Here is an 11,173-nt window from a genome sequence, read left to right as displayed (position 1 = left end):
GTTAAATAGGTTTAAAAATTAAAGACTTAAGATGTGTGGGTCTTAAGTGGATCTTAAATAGGTTAGATTTAGAATTCATTTTCAACCAAACCACCCAATCTCCTCTTCCCTCTTTAACTTTATAAAAAAAATATTTTTTTTATAAAAATCGAAATTATAATTATTTTTTATTTTAATTTTCTTCTTTTTTTTTTTTTTTCTTTATTCTTCCTTCTTCCAAAGTGGTTGGCACGGTGACCGACTAGGCGAGCCTTGAGCTCCGGCGTCGGGCGAGCTCGAGCTCGCCGGATCGGTAAGGCTTGAACTCGCCGATGTCCGGCGAGGCTCTCGAGCCTCGCTAGATTCGGTGAGGAGCGAGCTCGAGCTCACCGAATCTAGCAAGGCGAAGGCTTGAGCTTGGCCGAACTCACGTCGGTGTCGGCGAGCCAGGCAAGCTCGCTTGTGGTCGGTCACCATCTGTCGTTGTAGTTGACAGCCAGCCAAAGAAGAAGAAGAAGAAGAAAAAAAAAGAGAAAAGGAAAAAAGATTAAAAATTATATTCTCAAAAAGTAAAAATAAAAATATTTAAAAATTAATTTTAAAAAATAAAAAATAATTAAAATTCGATTTTAAAAAAATTATTTTAAAAATTATAAAAATTTCCCATTAAATTTGTGTTGTATAACAACATTTTAGCAATACCATTTAAAATATATATATAGATATATATATAAATAGATATATATATATATATATATAAATAGATATATATATATATATATATATATATATATATATATAAGTTTTTTTAGATTTCATTAAATGGGTTGGGTATGGGTCAAGTGTGGGTTGAGTCGGGTATTGGTCGGAGTGCGGGTAAGTCGGGTATGGGTCAAAATTTGCGCTGTAATAAATGGGTCATAAACGGGTTAAATGGGTCGATTTAGGTTGGACCATTTTTGACCCGACCCAAACCAGACTCGACCCAACCCACCCGTTTAACAGGTCTACTCGCTCTTTGCTTTGGTTTGTTCTTGCCTTGGTAATTGATTTTCTTCTTCACACGTCCACGAATGATGCCTTAGACAGTACCTCGTCTTATTAAGGCAATAAGAGAAGTGCTAATCAACAACTTTAATACAAGATTTATCATGCGTGCAGTAAGTTTTCCACTAATAGGAGTATTGAAATAACACGTACGGCTGCATTGAAAGAGCTAAAAATTGTGTTCTCGTATAATTAGTCTTTGGTTTCTTTTGGTTGAGCTTTGTGTCGAGCTATTAATTTTTTAATAATGGAAATGAATCTTGTTCACCAATATCTTTAGAGTTATAATTGAGGACAGATAATTCGATTTACTTGTCTGTAGAAAGTAGCATTTTCTTCTTATCTGAAAGTCAGACCCTAGCAATCCAAACTTATATTTCCACCTCATAAAAAAAAAAAGTGGGCGAAAAAGTGGTTCTAAATGTATCGTTTACTGATAGTAGTTGCCTCATACAATTTTTCCTCGTGAATCGGGGGACTATTTCATGGAAAATGGTTGATTTCTTTGTATCAATTGAGTGGATGTCGGCCGTCCCTCAGTTCTCAACGTTCTAATTTAACCGGTGTCCTAAACCTCTTATGCTTGCCACGAGCCCATTTCCACAAATTACACCCCAAAAATTTAACTCCTCGGTCATTGAGAAGTGCCCCGTTCTCGCCCTTCAGCAGTCAAATCTTTCATAACAAGAGTAAAATCATGTCAAATGCGATGAAGAAGCCATTTTCAATTGAAATCAAAAATATAAAAAACCACCCATATGCATCATCTTCCATGACGGTAAGAAGTTGGGTTTCGTTGAAATCAAAACATAAATACGCATCCGCATCTACATTTGATTTTTTTTTTTTTTTGGTCGAAAAAGAAGTGACTATTACTTAATTAAAGAGAAGTCTTACAAACCACATAAGGGGAAAGATCTGCGCATAATATATTCCATTTGATTGAAAGCAGAACATAAAACTCGTGCATCATCTTCCCAAACCAAGCTAAAGACATTACAGAACTATATTTTTTTCCCCAGATGACAGTTGTGCCAGGCATTTTTGACACTTTCATCTAGCGGTCGGGGCAAGCCAACAACCAAGAAATCCAAGCAGTGGTGACAGTGAAGATGACGAAGTACCCACGGCGAGGGTGGCGTACAGGGCCCGCCTACTGCGGCCTCCCCTCCTCCCAGCGCCGCCCTCTACTTCCGCTAATGGCCGCCTCAGCAGGCCCTCGACGGCCTCCAGCTCCGCGTACCTCTGCATGAGGCGCAGCATGAGCATGACGAAGCTGACGAGGTGGAGGCCGGCAGTCATGAATACCAGCGCCACCACCTTCCAAGCAACCAAGCAGTGCAGCTCGGACGGAGACACAAACACCAGCACGCACGCGATCACGACGTGCAGGCCCGCCATTTGCCGCAACAGTGGCCAGAAGCCACTGATGGAAGCCCTCAAGTGGCGGGCCATGGTTTCGAGCTCTTCCTGGCTCATTGACAACAGCGTTTCCTCCGTCAGCATCGAAAGAGAGATGCGGTGAAACGTGAAGAGAGGCGTGAGAGCAGCAGAGGAGGTGGGGGAGAGAGAGAGTGAGAGGGCCCGAAGGAGGAGGAGGAGGATAGCAAAGTTGTCTCTGCGGGAGAAGAAAGAGAACAAGGGAAGAGAGCGAGGTCAATGCAGAACTGCGCACAGGGGAATATAAAGGGCAAAGAAGCCTATTGCATTGCGAAAAAAGCGAAACCGAAAGAACAGAGGATATGCTCCGATTTTTGTTTTTTTCTTCCTTTTCTAAACTTTGGTTATACTCTCTCAATTCGTCCAAAATCAATCAAAACATTATATATTTACGGTTTTAGACTCAGTCTAAATTTGATTGGTTATCATGGGCATTGGTGGAATCTCAAATAATGAATTGAAATATTACTGTATCGATCAATCTTAAGTATTTTGTATCTTTTAAATTACTTTTTATTATTTCAGCGTGATGAATTATTGAAAACCCATCGCACAAAATTCATTATTTTGCAACAACATGAAAAAAAAAAAAAAAGCGGGCACTTTGATAGTGATAAAAAGAAACCCATTTAATTAAGGGTGAAGTGCACTAAAAGTTCTAAAATTTGTCACGAGAGAACAATTGAGTTTTAACATTTTCAAAAAATGTAATCAGGTTCTAAAACTTGTCTTGTAAGTATAATCGAGTTCTAAAATTTTCAAAAAATGTAATCGAGTTTTAAAACTTGTTACAAAAGTATAATCAAGTCTTAAAATTGTGAAATGATGAAATCAATAGAAAGACTTAATTAGATCAATTCAACAAGTTTAACCATTGGTTTACACTTTTTGAAAGTTTTAGAATTCGATTGTACTTTTGTGACGTGTTTTAGAACTTGATTACATTTTTTGAAAATTTTAAAATTCGATTACACTTACATAACAAGTTTTAACAATTCCAATACATTTCTCACTTTAATTAAAGTTCCATATTTTTCTAGGAGGGTCTATCTTGCATGAACCAATATCATTTGGCACCCACGATGTTTATATGAAGCAATTTGATTAGAAATTAGAAAACAAATCTATGTATCATAAATACTATCAAACATATCTTAGGTGGCATAATTATTGTCAAACAAATCTTCATCGAAAAATCTATGTTTCGACTTTAGAGTACTAGCGCTTGTGGGAGACTACCACTCTATTATTCTTTAATCTTTTTTTTTCCAAAAAATCTACACAACTTTAACGGAAAAAATATATGTGGGACGACCAAGATCTCGTACATTGCATTAGCCTTCTAACTAATGTTCCAGCATTTAAATTTCTTGAGCATTTCACCATTTCCTATTTTTTTCAGTACTTCAAATCAAGTCAGAGATAACTTGAATCAAATGAATAATATTATATGTTATATTTATTATAATAAGAAAATCTCAAGATAATTGTAAAATTTAAAGATTGAAATTCTAAATACTAACATATCAATAAGCTAAATATAATTCATGTGTGTCACCAAGTTCATAACATAATTAGGAATTAAGATAGTTTTAATTAAGGGTGTGAGAATCAAATTGGAAAACCGAACCGAAATTAGATCCTAATTAAATTTTCATGTATTTTTGGTTCAGTTTGAGTTTTGGTTTAGATAAATAAAATAAAAAAACCATTTTCACTGGTTTAGATAGTTTCAGTTCGGTTGATTAACCAAACCAAATTGAAAGTCGCACATCCTTTTGATCTTATAATTTGCATGATCTCTCTCCTTCGTCATTACACCTATTCTTAATATTAAGAAAAAGAAAACTCAAAAATTTACCCAAATCGAGTGTTCAGTTTGGATTACATTCGGTTCGAGATGCGATTCAATTTAAAATTAATACACAGTCAAACAGTTTGGTTCGGTTTGAATTTTTCAGAAAATTCGAACCGTAAACACCCGTAATTTTAATTACACCAGCACACTTCACACTTTAACCCGCCTTTTTTTTTTTTTTTTTTTTCATTCTTTCAATTTGTTCCATCATTTTCCCTCAACAGCTGTCTCTGTCTACCGGCATTTCTTGGACACAGCTGGCCCGGAATCGGAATTTGCGCAGAGGTTTTCTCCAGGCAGTCTAACAGACGTTTGACTGTCCTTTCTGGTGAAAAGATGCAGCGCAATGCTTGCCTTGTGTCCTGACAATGGTCACACAGTTTCCATTCGCGAGGGCAAGATGGAGTACCCCTTGGCCGTTCTCGAAATGGAATTAGAAACTCGATTTTGCACGATAAAGCATGCCAGTGCATGCATGCACCATTCCATTCCCATGTCAGATGAATATTAAAGAACATAGTGATGACCTAATCAATGATAAACTGATTTGACCAAAGAAAATGATTAATTGATTTGGCTTAATAACCCAGAAAGTGGTATCTACAATTTTGAGTTAGCTATGAAATGGTGCCCATTGCAAGAAAATATCAACTTTTCAATTTGCAAACAACATTGTCTATTAAAAAAACATGTATCGTAAATTACCAATTAGGATAGTGTGGAGTGTTGAAATACAAGATCGAAAGAACTTGAGATCAACAATCATAAAAATATAAGATCAAAAGAACTTGAGATCAACAATCATAAAATTATAAAATCTCAAAATTTGGAGTTAGGTGTAAAATGGTGACCGTTTGGAAGACCTTACCTTAGAATCTACAAATAAAATTTTTATATTCAAAGTCCATGTATTGTAAATATCTAATTAGAAAACAGGATTGGTGCATTTAGTTTGCTAACGAGTGAAAGTCCTAGATATTCGTTGGTCAAATAAGATTTAAATGAATATGAGAAGAAGAGCAAAGATATATAAAGTCTCTGAGTTATGATATGAGCAATCATAGGTATATAATAGTTGAGCCACGTCATCTAAGTACTTCACTTACTTGCTTCAATTTTACGTTCACGGTGTTGTTATATAGCAATAAACCACTTCAATTAGCTGCATTAGTCTTGAAAAGTTGGTGATTCAGACTTATCCATCTCTATACTCCATTGCGTGGCAACAAATTGGGCAAGATATGGATTTGTTTTGTGGAGATTGTCATTGCATTCTTTAAATTTCTTGAGCATTTTACCGTTGCCCCCTTTTTTTTGCCGGTATTTCCAGTCAAGTCAGAGATGAATTGAATGAGTAATATTCTACATTACATATATTACATAAAGAAAAATCTCAAGATAATTAATAATGTAAGAATAGATTAAACATAAAAGAAAATAGAAAAATGTTAGGGAAGTGAAAAGAGCATTATTGAAAGCATTATTTACATGAAATATTTTAAATTCCATGTAAAAAGATTAGTTCAAACATTTTTCACACTTATAGTCATGAAAAATATATATTCATCATTTAACAAAATGAATACAATTACCAAAATTAACACTTGAATCCTTATTTATACAACTTAAAGCATCAATAAATTCAACTTGAGCAAAGAAATCTAAGTAAACTCAAAAATCAAAATCATGATCATTTCTAAGTATTCAACATTGATATTTATTTAAAAATTTATAGTATATTGAATTTGTTTGATTACATTTTTTTGCTTCAATTCCCCTTTCAATATTTTACATAGCTTAACCTTTTCATTGTGCTAGCCAAATTTCAATTTACCAGATAAGTGTATATTGTATCTAATAGAGCTAGCGAGGGAAAAAGAGAATAGTACAGAGGGTAAAGATTGAGGGGGTGCATCCTGAAAATTGGAGGGAGGGGCAGAGGGAGGGTCAGTATTGAAGGCAAATACGGAGGGGAATATTTTTGACTGATTTTGACTCCAGAATATGTGAAACAAATTTATGCTAAACTTAAATTTGACATTCACTCAACCATTAGTTACTTACGAGCGATTCAATCGCATCACTAGCCAACAAGTTTCATTTTCAGGGCTAGTATAATTGATATTTTCATAGATTAAATTTTTTGATCAAGAATTCGGATAAATCGAGTAGGTGTTGGACTGCTCAATTGAGCTTTCCAAGTAATTGAGTAACACTCGATTATAATCGATAATCAATGAGATGTATTTTGTGTATGGATAGGCACTGGTCATTCAGTAATGCAACCTGAGCAAATCCTTCTCTTTCACGGACTGGTGATTCTCTGCCAAAAATCCCCCGAAGTCCACATTACCAACTAAAGTAGATCTGGAACTCGCATGCCTGGAAAGCGTCGGCAGGGCCAAGATGCCTACCGATGAAGTTTCTATTGCAAGCTGGGCTTAGCTGTTGGCACCCTCCGTAGGTCCGCCGAGTTGATATTTGCTCCATTTCAGAGAAACGCATACGAACCTTGAAGACTTCTCAGAGAAGGCACAGTCTCAACAGCGCTTGTGCGGCACCATGGACGTCAGTGGATTTGATGAATAATGTATACCATGCAAGGGAAGAAAGAAAGGCTCGTGTTTAGATTTCTCCCAAACAACATTAAAAGAGAATCAACTGTTACGGCCTGAGCACAAAAAGTTTAGAAGCAGCCATGTGCAATGGAGGAACATAAATTTCTAAGCATTTAATTTTTCTTTTTATAATCTAGTTTTCGATAGAACATCTACTTTTGTCGGGGAGTGTATTCTTCAAGATTTATATTGGGCAAGAAAAACAGGACAAATTGCACCATGAAATGGTGACGAGATCCATTTGCTGGGAGACCATCTTTTGGCAGGGAGTCATGTGCCAAACGCACGGCTGATCGCCTGAGTGGGCGGAAGATCAAATTAGAGAGGTCGGTACCGAAGATATCATCGTCCTTTTTAACCCTCTTGCCTTCTTACTTCGAGACAGGAGATCACAAGGACGAAACGAGAAACAGATTCTAGACAGACAAAAAAAGCAATGATTTTCTCCATATACGTGGGCATTGCAGAGAACAGGTTAAAGCAAGCAAAGCTTCTGGTGCAGCTTTCGTTTTCTCCCCACCATTTGCCAACCTTCCATTGGACAATACATCCATGTGGCTCTGGTAAATGGTTCTCCAAGGACCGAAAGTTTTGTTTCTTCTGAATTCAGGTCGAACCGAGCAGCTTAGGAAACGTTTTGGTTTTTGCGAGTGTTCTAGCGGTACCGTCCCATTTAAAAAGAGTCGGTGCCCTGCCAGCCTTTCAATTTGCCAAGGGAATGGGTAAATTGCTTAGCCGGTTTCCCTTGAAAATTTGGAAGGAAAATATCTCTTAAGACTGCGTTTGGCGATCAAGACAAAATTCAAAATAGGATAAAACTTATTATATCATACGTTTGGTGTTTGTTCAAGATAGGATAAAATCGCATATAAATGAAATATAAACCAAATAAAATTATCTCATAGGGAGATGGAATAAAGACAAATATGATTTCTAACATGCATAATATGAATTTTTTTCTCAAATAACAAATTTCTTAAATTAACAAATTAAAATTATATTTCAATATAAATAATATTTGAATTCTAATATAAGAAATTCAAAATAACGAAAGATACAAATTTAGTTTTATAATATAATTTTAGTTTATTTATATATTCAAATTTAATTCTATTTTATAATACAAATTCAATATATATATTTATTACATATTTGGGTGTTTTAGTATTTTAGGTATATTAGTGCAATTTTCCATTTAATAAAATTTTGTTAGAAAATGATAGAAGGGGAAGAAAGAAATAAAAAATAAATTAATTTAAAAAGATAGGAAAATAAAAATAAAAATAAAGTAGACAAGAGTGTCACAAGAGATTTTTACTATCTCTATTTGTAAAATTTGTGATTTATATAAGCGCATATACCAAACAATATATATAATATGATGTGAATATATCTAATTGCAAATCACCAAATAATGGATGAGATATAACAAAATTCCCTAGATTTTATATCATATCCTATTTAGTCTTATTCTGATTAGAAATCCAGCCGATCAAGTGTAGCCTAATAGGATGATCGAGAGATCCTTATACGATAAAGATAAAATAAAGAAAGTGTTAAAAGTGAAGAAAACCAATAAAATACCTATAATAATACAAATTTTATGATTCATAACTATTCTCACGATTACCAATTGAGTGACCATGATCAAGAGCTCATACAAGGATTCACTATAAAGATTACTATTACTAAATTCCGTCACACCTAGCACCGAGTCCCTTTATTCTTCTCTTTTTAATCAATCTCATTTTCTTACAGTAGCAAAATCGCCGAGTTGCTGCATTTGACTAGAATAATCTTCAGCATAGACAAAGAAATCTAAAATTATCCAAATATTTGGATAACTAAAGTAAATTATACGAGAGTTTTAGACTATTTAAAATGACCATGATCATTTTATATCCATGAATCTGGATTTGCCTAACTCGTCCATGAGTTTGGTGCGGTGGCATCTGATGCCACCTATCAAGACCGAGGCAAGAGAGAGAAAAGTGTATATTAATTATGCAGAGCGAATACGTTGTGAACTTGTGAGTGAAAAAGAAATTTTCTCTTGCAAACTCAAAAACCCTGTTGAACTTTAGTCAAAATTTTCCATGAACTAGTTGAGATTTAAATTCGGGCACTACCCTTCTGTTAAGTTAACCGATGAAAAAACATAATCTTTAAATAATTAACATAGACATTAAACCAAGGATATGAATCATCCTTGAGGCCTAAAGTGAGAATGTGAGCTTTCCCTCTTTATTCATGTCATGTACGAGATGAACAAAGAAAGTTGTGAATTCAAGCATATCAGTATCACAACTTTTCAAGCAAAAACATCCAAAGGCTTTCTTCATATACAGAACAATACAAGCACGTCGCATTGCCTAATTATGACCTATCTCGTTTGAAGAAATTTCCGAACTGTTAGCATTTTGATAGGGCGGTGGTGATGGGATCGTCAATCTTGAATCTTTGGATTGCAAGTGATGTAGGGTAGTTATGCCTCATATGCAAACGTTATGTGATGAAAGCGAAACTTTTACGGCGACCCTCAAAGGCAATCGTCAGCACTAGTCATCCATACCCACCACTTTAGCAAGAACATAATATAATGCGAGCAAAAGATGTCATGTCCTATCCTTTCCTTTGTGAGGTAAGATGCTTCCCAAAGCCGGCTCATGTTCGTTATACAAACTAAACTAATGTCAAAAGACAATTATGAAGGAGGATTTTGTTTATGGCGATTAGATCTTGTCGACTTTGATGAGTGGAATATTTATAACGGTAGGATATGTGACCCTTTGCCCTCTAATACCAATTGTTGGATATGTGACCCTTTGCTCTAATACACCTTGTAGGGTATGCGGAAGCGATGTGATAGTTACACGAGAGAAATGTAATAGACAACTCAAAACACTCGTTATACTAAATTGCGATACATAAGACTCTGAATGAACACTCTTACACCACATGTAAAAGAGTCAAAATAAACTAGCTAATACAATCACACTCAATTATTCTATCTTCCCTTCTTGATCACGGAGAGATAACTCGCTCACATAGGGCTACTCTCTCTATCTAGCTGTGTTGCCTTTCATTTGAAGCTTACCTTTGCACTTGGTGACTTGAGGCCCTCTCTGGCCTGAGGATTCTAGTGCAAGCTATCCTCTTAAGTGAGTCTTTGTGTCCCATGCGCCATGCAGAAGTCTCTTAATCTTAACAAGTCAAAAGTAGAGAGATGGCATGTATGCCTCATGCCATCACCCTTTGCCACTTCCAACTCATGTGTTAAATGTTGAGCCCACATGTCTTCATGCATGCTATATTCTCCTTTGTGTTGCCAACTCCTTTCCTTGATCAATATGGGCTTCTTGAAGATACATATCTCTGGCGGCTTGAAGAACTTCATGCATCATGCTTACTCTTGGCAAAAAACTAATAAAAACAAAATCAATTTTACTTATTTTCTAACAGCCTCCCTTAAAATTGATTTTGAAAATCAAAAACACCAAGCATATGTCTTCAATTTTTGGAACGAACCTAGCTTCAATGATTTTGTCAGGATATTTGCATTTGATCTTTGGATCTTCAAAAATCAAGCTCAACTTCACCATCTTTACCAACTCATGAATATGGTGATACTTAATGTTGATATGATTGCTCCTGCCATGAAAAATAGGGTTTTTGGCTAATGCAATTGCCGACTTGTTATCACACATCAATTTAATAGGACCTTTTTGTTCATGCATCAATTCAACAAAGCATCCTACAAAGCTATATCGCTTGACATGCTACCGAAGCTACTGCTATGTATTCAACTCAAGCTGTCAAGAATGCAATAACTTGTTTTTTTTTTTTAGGACCAAGAAATTACTCTTGATCTAAGAAAGAAGGCATATCTAGAAATACATTTCCGTGTCTCAATATCACTTGTCCAACCATTGCTTGTATACCCCACTAAGCTGAAATTGTCAGTGTAAGAATATAAAATTCCATGATCATGAGTTCCATTGACGTACCATAGAATTCTTTTTGCCGCCTACAAATGTGACTGGTATGGTTTCTTCATGAACCAAGTAATAATTCCCATGCCATAAGTAATATCCAGCCTAGTGGAAGTCAAATATCTTAAATTGTCAACAATGCTTTTAAAATAAGTGGAATTTATCAATTCACTTGTTCCTTCTTTCTTCAGCTCCAACCATTCTGCTAGGGGAGTTCAAATTGATTTGAGCGATTCCAT

This window comes from Eucalyptus grandis, chromosome 10 (genome assembly GCF_016545825.1).
Source record: "Eucalyptus grandis isolate ANBG69807.140 chromosome 10, ASM1654582v1, whole genome shotgun sequence".
In the NCBI taxonomy this organism is placed as follows: domain Eukaryota; kingdom Viridiplantae; phylum Streptophyta; class Magnoliopsida; order Myrtales; family Myrtaceae; genus Eucalyptus; species Eucalyptus grandis.
This window is presented reverse-complemented; position numbering follows the sequence as displayed.